Here is a 9,765-nt window from a genome sequence, read left to right as displayed (position 1 = left end):
TCTCCATCTTGGCTTGTATCAGGTGTCTTTGTATTAGGACTCAAAGTAAACAGTGGTTTGTGTGTGTCTGTTACTTTTCCCCCCAAATAGTTTGAGTTTGGCTTATGTCCCAGTGAAAAAAGAAACCACCAATGAAAGCTGGAACTGTACGTGCTATTGTTCCTGATGAATGTCTGAGTTCACTGGTGCTTGGAGATTAGGTATAAAGCTAACAGAAAGATACAAGAGTTACTTTGTGTACAGGAATGCAATTAATGAATGAAAGCAAACTTTTTTTTTAATTTAGGAAAATAAAACACTGTTTTAAAGAACATTGTGTAAAATACCTGCTGACTGTTTTTTTAAGTTGAAATATCTGAAAAGTTTCTGTATCTTTACATGCTCATAATTCTGATCCAGCTTGGCAACACATGAAAAGCACTTCACTGTCCTTGAACACAAAACACATTGCTTTGGTCATTCTTGTCCTTTGTTACAGCTTTTGCATAGACGACAAGATACATCAGAAGCAGTCCTTACCACTGGCTTCTTTCTCTGTAAGGATTTATTTTATTCTATTGAGATCTTTAATGCGTTAATTTAAACTGATTTTTTTTCCTTCTCTTTTCCATCATTTGAAGTTTTGCATCCAGCTCTTAACTTTGCTGTTTGGTTCATTGCTGTTTGTAGCCTATAGATACCGAAACTCATTAAAAGATTACAGCTATCACATGATGGTTTCCTCATGTAATCAAGCTCAACTGAAAAATAAAATCTGATAACAATAAAACCTTTGCTTGGTTAGTTGGCATCGTCAAGTACTCATTCTCTGTATTTACTGTTTCAGTGCAATGACTACTTTTCACTGAAACATTGTGAAAATGTTCGTCATATTTTCAGTGCAAAAGGCAGCCTTAATATTTATAATGAAATGAGTAAACCTGTGCATTTCAAATCTGCTTGAATTTAAAAGTAAAATATTTTGACTCCCTTGGTAGATGGACCACAAATAAAAGATGTGTTGGTTAGAAAATTGAAATCGGCCATTTACTTTTTTAATGCTTATTTACCTGTTAGTGTAAATAACCACTACCACAAAAGCAGCCATCAATGTTCAGCCAGTTATCCTTGATGCAGGAATTGTAAACACAAAATCATACAAAGACTTAGTTTTTCTTACCTCCCATGTTTTCACACATAATGTGTTGGGGCAAATGCCTGAAACAGGATACCCACCTTGCTGGTTCTTTTCATTGTATTGGAAATCAAGATGTAGTAGTATAGGCAAGTAGGTTGTTAAAATTGAAGATGGATTAAATGCAAGGCCTCTTATCTAACTGGATGGGTGCCCAGTGCGTTATCTTCTGTGCCTCTTCCTGAAAGCTTACAAAGTGGGTGTGTCTATATGTGCATTTACTGCGCAATAACTTTGCAGTAGTGCAGTAAGTGGCTTTTAGACCAGCATCTGCATATATTATGTAGTAATGCTGTATGTGCTCTGACCTGGGAGTAAAGTTTACCCCAAGTCAGACCACACACAGTGTTACTGTGTAGTAAGGAGTCTACACAGGCCTTACTGTGCAGTAATTAAGTGTGCATAAATTTGCTACAGGTAGCAAATTTATACCCAGCTTGGCATAAGTCACCACAGTTACTGTGCAGTATACAAGTGTGCACGTGTAGACATGTGCCCATACTTCGCAGTAACTTTCAGTTACTGTGCAGTACCCACAGTAACTGTGCACATGTAGACGTGTCCAGTCGTACCTATTTCTTGTGTACTCCTGCTAAGTAGAAACTATTTTGATATATCCTACAGAAGGATGCATTAGTCGGGAGTATGGAAATACTAGCCAAGCTTCTTCACCTTTGGCTTTTCCTTATCTTAGTCCCAAGGATTTGGTCCAGTTTCATGTTGCAGGCACAACTGAAATTGGGAACACTGTTCATTTATAATAATATTTTCATTTCAAAAGCACTTTATGATCTATAGTCTTGAAGCATTATTTAAAAATTAATGAATTCAGAATCTCAGTACCTCTGAAGCAAGTACAGCTATCTTCTTTTTTAAGATTAAGAAACAGGTGCCTAAGGAGGGTACACAACTTGCCCAAAGGCACAAACATTCTTGGTAGACCTGGAAATGGAACTTGCACTTGTACAAATCCTTTCTTTTTATTTAAGCCTCAAGCTATAACACATCATGAAAACTCTGTGCTCTTAGAAGATCCTGAAGGGACTTGTCAGAGCCATGCAAAGAAAAGAACAAGATGCAAGGTATATGAATTAATTAGGCCACAACTTTTATTAACTCATCTGGGATCATGATGCAACAATAAATTGTACAGTGTAGACCATGAATTTTCCTTTGATTATTCCTATTTATGTGAAGAGTTGCTGTTCTTCCTCCTTCCCATTTGTTGCTGCCCAGTGCTGGTTTCCCATCTCCTCTTATGAGCATGAATTAGATATCATTTTCTCCTATAAAGATTGTGGGATACAGATGAAAGAGGGTTGTCTCTCCACTGTACTCTCCCAGGTTTCTCAGCAGATACATGAATGGGATCATTTAGCTGGAGGATGTTTTGGTGTTCAGTGTTTTCAAAATAGGAGAGGTATTCCTTCCATTATGGTTTGCTGGGCAGTGCGGAGGACAATTCTTACTTCGTACTTGTTTTCTATCATTGTTCTTCTCAGAGAGAAATGTCAACTCACTTTTCTTAGCTTCTGTGGGAGTCTTCTTTTAAACCCATTACCAGTACTAACTTATTAGAAAGCGAGACTGAAAATAGCTGAAACTGATGTAAGATAAACCTGATTGAATGTAGTATCATACTTAACTGCTTTGGGTCAAACTGGTTTATGAAACTTCTGTCCCAGACCCCTTTTTGGTTCAAGTTAAATCAGTCCCACAGCATCCCGGCATACTTTCCAGCCCTGTGCTGGGCTATGCTGCCTGCTTCAGCATTTTGGGGGGCAGGGGAAAGGGTAGGGAAGCAGGGACTACCCCTTCCTCAAGCAAACCTGGGCTGGGTCTGGGCCCAGGGAGGAAGGGTACAGAACTGCCCTGCTGATAAGTGTACTGAAACTTACTGTCAGTTGTGACTGTGGACAACAAATCCCAGAGGTACCTGGAAACAAGAAGAGGAAGTGTTTGGCAACCCTTGTCTATAATTATAGAAATGCTGTAGATACATTGCTCTGAAAACAAAAGGCATAGGAATAAATTAATTACAGGGGGCAAGTAGTACAGGTGCTCTGATGCATCAGTCCAATATCAGATTGGCACCAATATAAAGAAAATTGACTATATCAGAAATCAGCCTGATGAGGCTGATAATTTGACTGATAAATGCTCATGGGTATGTACAGCTACAGCACAGCATGCAGGGAGCGAGGAGCACAGCCTGGCAGTGTGAAGAGCTGCATACAGGTGGTGGGGCATGGGGGGCCAGATCAACACCTTCCCATGGTGAGGGAGGGAGTGGGGCTGGGGTAGGCACTGCCCAGCTGGGGCAGGGCAGGTGCAGGACAGAGCCCCCTTCCCAGTGCCACCACTGCCAAGCCCAAGCACAGAGCTGCAGCCTACCCAGCCCGCACAGTGCAGATCTGGGGGCACAAGCTCCCCTGCCTCCCTGTGCCCTTCTGGACTAGCAGTGGGAGCAGGAGCAGGAGCCACCCCCCCTTCCCACACCCCCCAGATGAGTCGCAACTCCATCCTGTGCCCACCCTGGCTGGGCAGTGCTTACCCTAGCCCCACTCCCTCTCTCACTGAAGGGGCCATTGATCTGGCCCCCCATGACCCTTCCCTCCCCCTCCGCTTTCACCACAAGAGACTTACAAACTGCACACAGCTGTATCTGAAATCAGATCGGTATTGGCTGATATGTCTTTTTTAAAAATTGGCTATCAGTATTGGCCCCAAAAATCTCTATCAGTGCACCCCTAGTAAGTAGGACAAGGTTGCAAAAAGTCAGAATATGAAGCATGCATAGGGTAGACCATTAGAAAGATGAGACAGGTGGAACTTGGAATAGAAGTACTGTTGTTCACCATGCAAGTTTCATAGTAGCTAGGGTCAGGAGGGACTTGATCAGATCATCTAGCCTGACACCCTGCCACAGGCAGGAGTGAATGCTGGGTTCGCAAGACCCCAGACAGGTGATCATCTAACCTCTTTTTGAATTTGCCCAAGGTAGGGGCGAGGACCACTTCCCTAGGAAGTTGGTTCCAGATTCTGGCCACCCTAACTGGAAAATATTCACAAGTAACGCTCATGTGAAAGTTTAGATGTGTATCACTTGCTAAGTCTGAAACTTCTTTAAAATTTAAAAAAAATGTTTTGTACAGAGAGAAAATAAAGTAAGTTAATATGTATATGGAGGGTCACCCATTCAAAACCCTGATGGGACATTACCTGAATTAAGATTCAGAGAACCTCTGGCACAGGACTTGGTAGGTGCTTGTATCCCTATTGTATTGACTGGGACAGTGAGGTAGAGAATGGAAGGGACTTGCTCAGGCCCACAAAGTGAGTCAGTGACAATACTAGAACGGGAGCCCAGAATATCTTGACTCCCAATCTGGGCTATGACTATGTTCTCTTCCAGGACCCCTCTACACATTAGAAGTATCACACAATTGACTGGTTATTTGTGCAATTATCTTGAGATCAGCTACACATGCAAAGTAGCTATCACACCATAAAAGCCAGCTATAAAGTTAGATTTCAAAATGTGTATTAACTTTATAGCTGAGTGCCATCAAACTTTAATTACATTTTTAGCAGGGCCTCCTCTGCAAGGCTCCTAGCCATAGAGGTACACCATTCCCAGCTGGGGCTGGGAGTCCCCAAGCTGAGGGGACGTAGCCTCAGCAGCTGCCAACTCTGAGTCCCAGCAGTGTGCCTTCTGGTGCCATGACACAGCTGGGTGAGCCTATGGTCTCCCAGCCCTGGGGGTGTGTAAAACCCTAAGGCTGGGAGATCACAGTAGCTGTGTCCCCCAGATATACGGGTACATTGAGCACCCCCACAGCTGAGCCCCTCAACTGAGTCGCCCCAGCCACAGGAGCTTGCTTTTCGCTGGTGCAGGGCTCCCCTTGCACTGGCAATGAGGTGTTATGGGATCTAATGTTAGAGCCCACAATCACGCCTCCTGCCATGCATGTGTGGCCTGGCAGAAGCCATGGAAGTGTGGATTGCACATTAGATCCCATTGTCCCTTTACTTGCATATGTAGAGGGGCTCCACATTCAGGGATTTTAAGGTTACAAAGGCCCACCAGATCATATAGTCTGATCTTTTGCATAACACAGGCTCTCTCTCAACAATTCCTGCATTAACTTCATGTATAAAAGCACCTTGCAAGGGACTGTCAGCTTATATAACTTTTTTCTTCTTGCACCATCTCAGTTATTTCACTTGTACGAAGACATAGTTCCCCAAAATTGCTGAGTAAAAGATCCCTTATGATATACCAAATGTTGTTTTATCTTAGGTTTGCCTTTATAATACCAGATATCTTCCACTGACCATGTGACAGAAGTATTATATATGTGAACTTCTTCTAGAAGGAAAAGAAACCACATTGGATTAAAATGAAAAGAAAAATCTTGGTTTCTGCTTTTGGATATTGAAACCTCCCCTCATTCAATAATTTTTATTCACAGTAGAAAAGCTTGTATTTGATCCATCCATTTAGTATTAATTTTTACCACAGGAAAATACTTTATATAAATATTTAGTTAGGTATATTTATGTATTATATACATGAAAATAGCATGTAGCTATAGTTGCACTACACTGGTATAAAGGACACTATGAAATACTCTATCTAAAACTTTTAAATATTTCCATGACTTCAAATACCTTTTATATTTGAACATATCTTTCACAAGGGTTACGTGTCTTTTATCTTGTTAAACTGATTTTCTTCTTCTGTTTCTTAGTAGCTTCTGTTCAGACGCTAGTTGATTGCTCATGTCATCTTACACTTTTGGAAGATTTGAGCTTAAAAAGAGAAATGTACAGGAGAATATTGAGTGAAATTGCTCTAAATAAATTGATTTCATTAAGTAGATAGCGCCATCTGCTGATGCGGCAAAGATATGCATATCAATGAAAATCAGAAATTTTCAGTGGAGTGTGAGTAAAAAGAGGCTTCATTTTTAACAGCTGAAAAATAACAGCTTAAACCATTGTTTTCTAACTACATCAGAATGAGCATCTTTCTTCAGTGTAATAGGCAAAAATCTCCAGTTTTCAGAAGAGAAAATGAACTGCAGTTATTGATAGAAAAAAAAAAGGAATTGACAGATTCATATTTCCACAGGTAAGAAACTCTCGTGTAAAGCTTTTTCTTCTGTTTCTCAATTGTGAGTTGTTCAACAAAGGTAACTTAATCCAGACTAATTCTTAAATTTGATATGGCAATTTCTTATTTTAGCATGGCTCATATTGAATTGAAAGCTGTGGCTGAAATCCTAGCCCTTGAAATCAATGGGATTTTTGCCACTGGTATCAGTAGGCCAGGGTTTCACTCTGGATTTTTGAAAACCCTTTACAGTGATACACAACCCAACTTTGGCTATGAGTGGTATTTGAGCGCCTAGTTTGTTCTGTCTACTTTTAATTGCAGTATGGAGATGTATAATTGACCTACAGTATATTAACCATCTTTTGACTGACTGAAGAGCCTATGAGAATAGAATCATAGAATAAATGAGCTGGAAGAGACCTGGACAGATCATCTAGTCTGACCCCCTGCCATGGGCAGGAAGGAGCGCTGGGGTGGGAGGGGTCATAAGACCCCAGCCAGGGGCCTATCCAGTCTCCTCTTGAAGATTTCCAGGGAAGGTGAGAGCACCACCTCTCTGGGAAGCCTATTCCAGGCTCTGGCCACCCTTACCGTGAAGTAGTTCTCCGTAATATCCAACCTAAACCTATCCTCCCTCAGCTTGTGGCCATTGTTCCTGGTGACTCCAAGGGGCGCCCTGGTGAATAGACTTTCCCCGAGTCCCTGCTGGTGGCCCCTGATAAAGTTGTAGGCAGCCACAAGATCCCCCCTCAGTCTCCTCTTGCAGAAACTGAAGAGATTCAGGTCCCTCAGCCTTTTCTCATAGAGCTGGTCACGGAGTTATCAACCATACGAGTGGCCCTCCTCTGGACCCTCTCCAGGTTCTCCACGTCCTTCTTGAAGTGCGGCGCCCAGAACTGGACACACTACTTCAGCTGCGGCCTGACCAGCGCTGCATAGAGGGGGAGCAAGACCTCTCTGGACCTGTTAGTGATGCTCCTGTTGATACATGACAGGGTGCGGTTGGCTCTGCCTGTTGCATTGGAGACTCATTCATCCTGGAGTCAATCCTGACTCCAAGATCCCTCTGCCTCTGTGCTGCCAACAGGGTCAGCCCCTAGCCTATAACCATAATGCTGGTTCCCTCTCCCCAGAGCACCCTGCACTTGTCCTTGTTGAACTGCATCCTGTTCAGATCCACCCACTTCTCTAACCTACCCAGGTCTGCCTGGATGCGGTCCCTGCCTGCTGGTGCATTCACTTTACCCCACAGCTTGGTGTCATCTGCAAACTTGAACAGGGTGCTCTCCACACCCTCGTCCAGGTTGCTAATGAAGATGTTGAACAGCACTGGCCCAAGGACTGAGCCCTGCACACACGCTCCCAGGTCGACATCAACCTGTCCACCACCCCGCTTTGGGTGCGCCCCTGGAGCCAGTTTGCCACCCATGTGACTGAGCATTCGTCAGTGCCGCAGTCCCTCAGCTTGCCCAGCAGAATTGGGTGGGACACTGTGTCAAAGGCCTTCTGGAAGTCGAAGAAGATGACATCGACTTCCTCCTTCACATCTAAGCTCTTTGTTACCTGGTCATAGAAAGAGACCAGGTTAGTTAGGCAGGATCGGCCTTGCACAAACCCATGTTATGGGAGAGGGAAGAAGAGCATTAGGGAGAGAAATTGCATACTGTGCAAATTAATCCATCTGCTTGTATTGTTTATGCCCTTCTCACACCACAGTGTAGTCCATTAAGGTCCAAGCAGAAACTGATCCCAGTTAGTTGCTGTTAAATAAGCCTTCTACTTCAGTAGCTCATTTACCCAATTGAAATTCAACTGCTGAACTACATGTCTGAACTTATTCTTTCTGAGAAAAAGTGCAATGATAGAAAATACCTGTAATGTCTTGAAAAACCTTAACATCAAAACATCCTCCAGATAAATTATCCCACTCACTGATCTGTTGAGAGACCTGGGCAAACAGTTATAGAGCTTAATTTACTGAGCACAGGCTGTAGAGTGAATTTGTAATGCACACCCATAATACTGTTCTAAAAATATTACTGTGTCATGTCTTGTGAATTAGATTTGTACAGGTAGTTGTATAAGTAGTTTTAGGATGTGTTAAATTACAGATGGCAACATTATGTTTCACTACTTGCATTCTGTTCTTTCTCCCCGAAAACTGGGAATCTCAACCTCAGAATTATTAGTGATCCTTTAGCAGAGGGGGTTTGACTCGAAGTTACAAAGCTTGTGGTATAATGCCTGTGTGATGTTAATTAGTGCACAATGTTAAATGGATTTTTGGTTCCTGATTCTGGTTTGAATGTTTAGTCTTAAATTCAAATAATGCCAGAGATATTCTTAATCTAGTGGAGTAAGTGGGAATTTTCAGAAGTATGATTTTTCAAAAACCTTCCAAAAAGGTCCTTAGATATGATCTTCAAGTATCAATGAGAAATACCTGAAATAATTTTGTTCTTATGACTTGTTTACGCTACATTGGACTAAACCAGAATTTCTCTTGCTGCTTGTTACCTTTCTTTAGCAAGAATCATAGAAAATAACTTTGTAAAAAAACCTTAATGGGGGAGTGGGGGGGTTGTGCTCTATGTTAGGGAACAGTGTACCAGTTCTACCTTCCAAATGGGACCAGAGGAAGGCTTAACTGAGACCCTGTGGGCCAAACTTCAAGGAGGGTGGGGGGAGAGGGATCTGGTGGTAGGGGTTTACTACAGACCACCACATCAAGAGGAAGAGCTGGAATTTTCCAGGCAGCTTGGGGAGGCCATGTGTGAAAAGGATGTTGTGGTCATGGGTGATATGAATTACCCTGACATCAACTGGGAGGAGCAGTTGGCCAAGTCTAGCCACTCACGAGGGGTCCTGACGTGTGTACAGGACCTACACCTTGTGCAGGAGGTACTCGTCCCTACTAGGGAAAACGCCATACTGGATCTGGTGATAGCCTCTGGGGCAACCTGGTGGGAGATGTGCTAGTACAAGGGAGGCTAGGGGACAGTAATCATGAAATGATCCAGTTTGCTATTTAGAGAAAGGTGGGGAGGGTAACTAGCACAGCGCAAATGCTTGACTTTAGGAAAGCCAACTTCGATGTGCTTAAGGCAGTAGTCAGGGAGGCATTCGGAGCCCAGGGTGTAGCTAGTATGGGGGTCCAGGAAAGGTGGTCCTTCCTTAAGGAAACTATCCTTGGGGTGCAGCAGGATGCAATTCCACTGAGCAGGAAGGTAGGAAAAGGGTCCAAGAAACCTTAATGGCTGAGCACGGATATCCAGGCTGGCCTGAGGGCAAAGAAAAAAATGTACTGGTGGTGGAAGCAGGAGGTAGTACACAGAGGAGTACACTTCCCTGACCCAAGTTTGTAGGGATTTGGTTAGGGAAGCTAAAGCAGCACTGGAGCTTAGATTAGCTTCTGGGATTAAGGATAACAAAAAGTCCTTCTTCAAGTATATAGGTAGCAAGAAGAAGT

The sequence above is a fragment of the Crocodylus siamensis genome, chromosome 5 (assembly GCF_052110815.1).
Source record: "Crocodylus siamensis isolate JL-2025a chromosome 5, ASM5211081v1, whole genome shotgun sequence".
In the NCBI taxonomy this organism is placed as follows: Eukaryota; Metazoa; Chordata; order Crocodylia; family Crocodylidae; genus Crocodylus; species Crocodylus siamensis.
Note: the sequence above shows the minus strand (reverse complement) of the source record.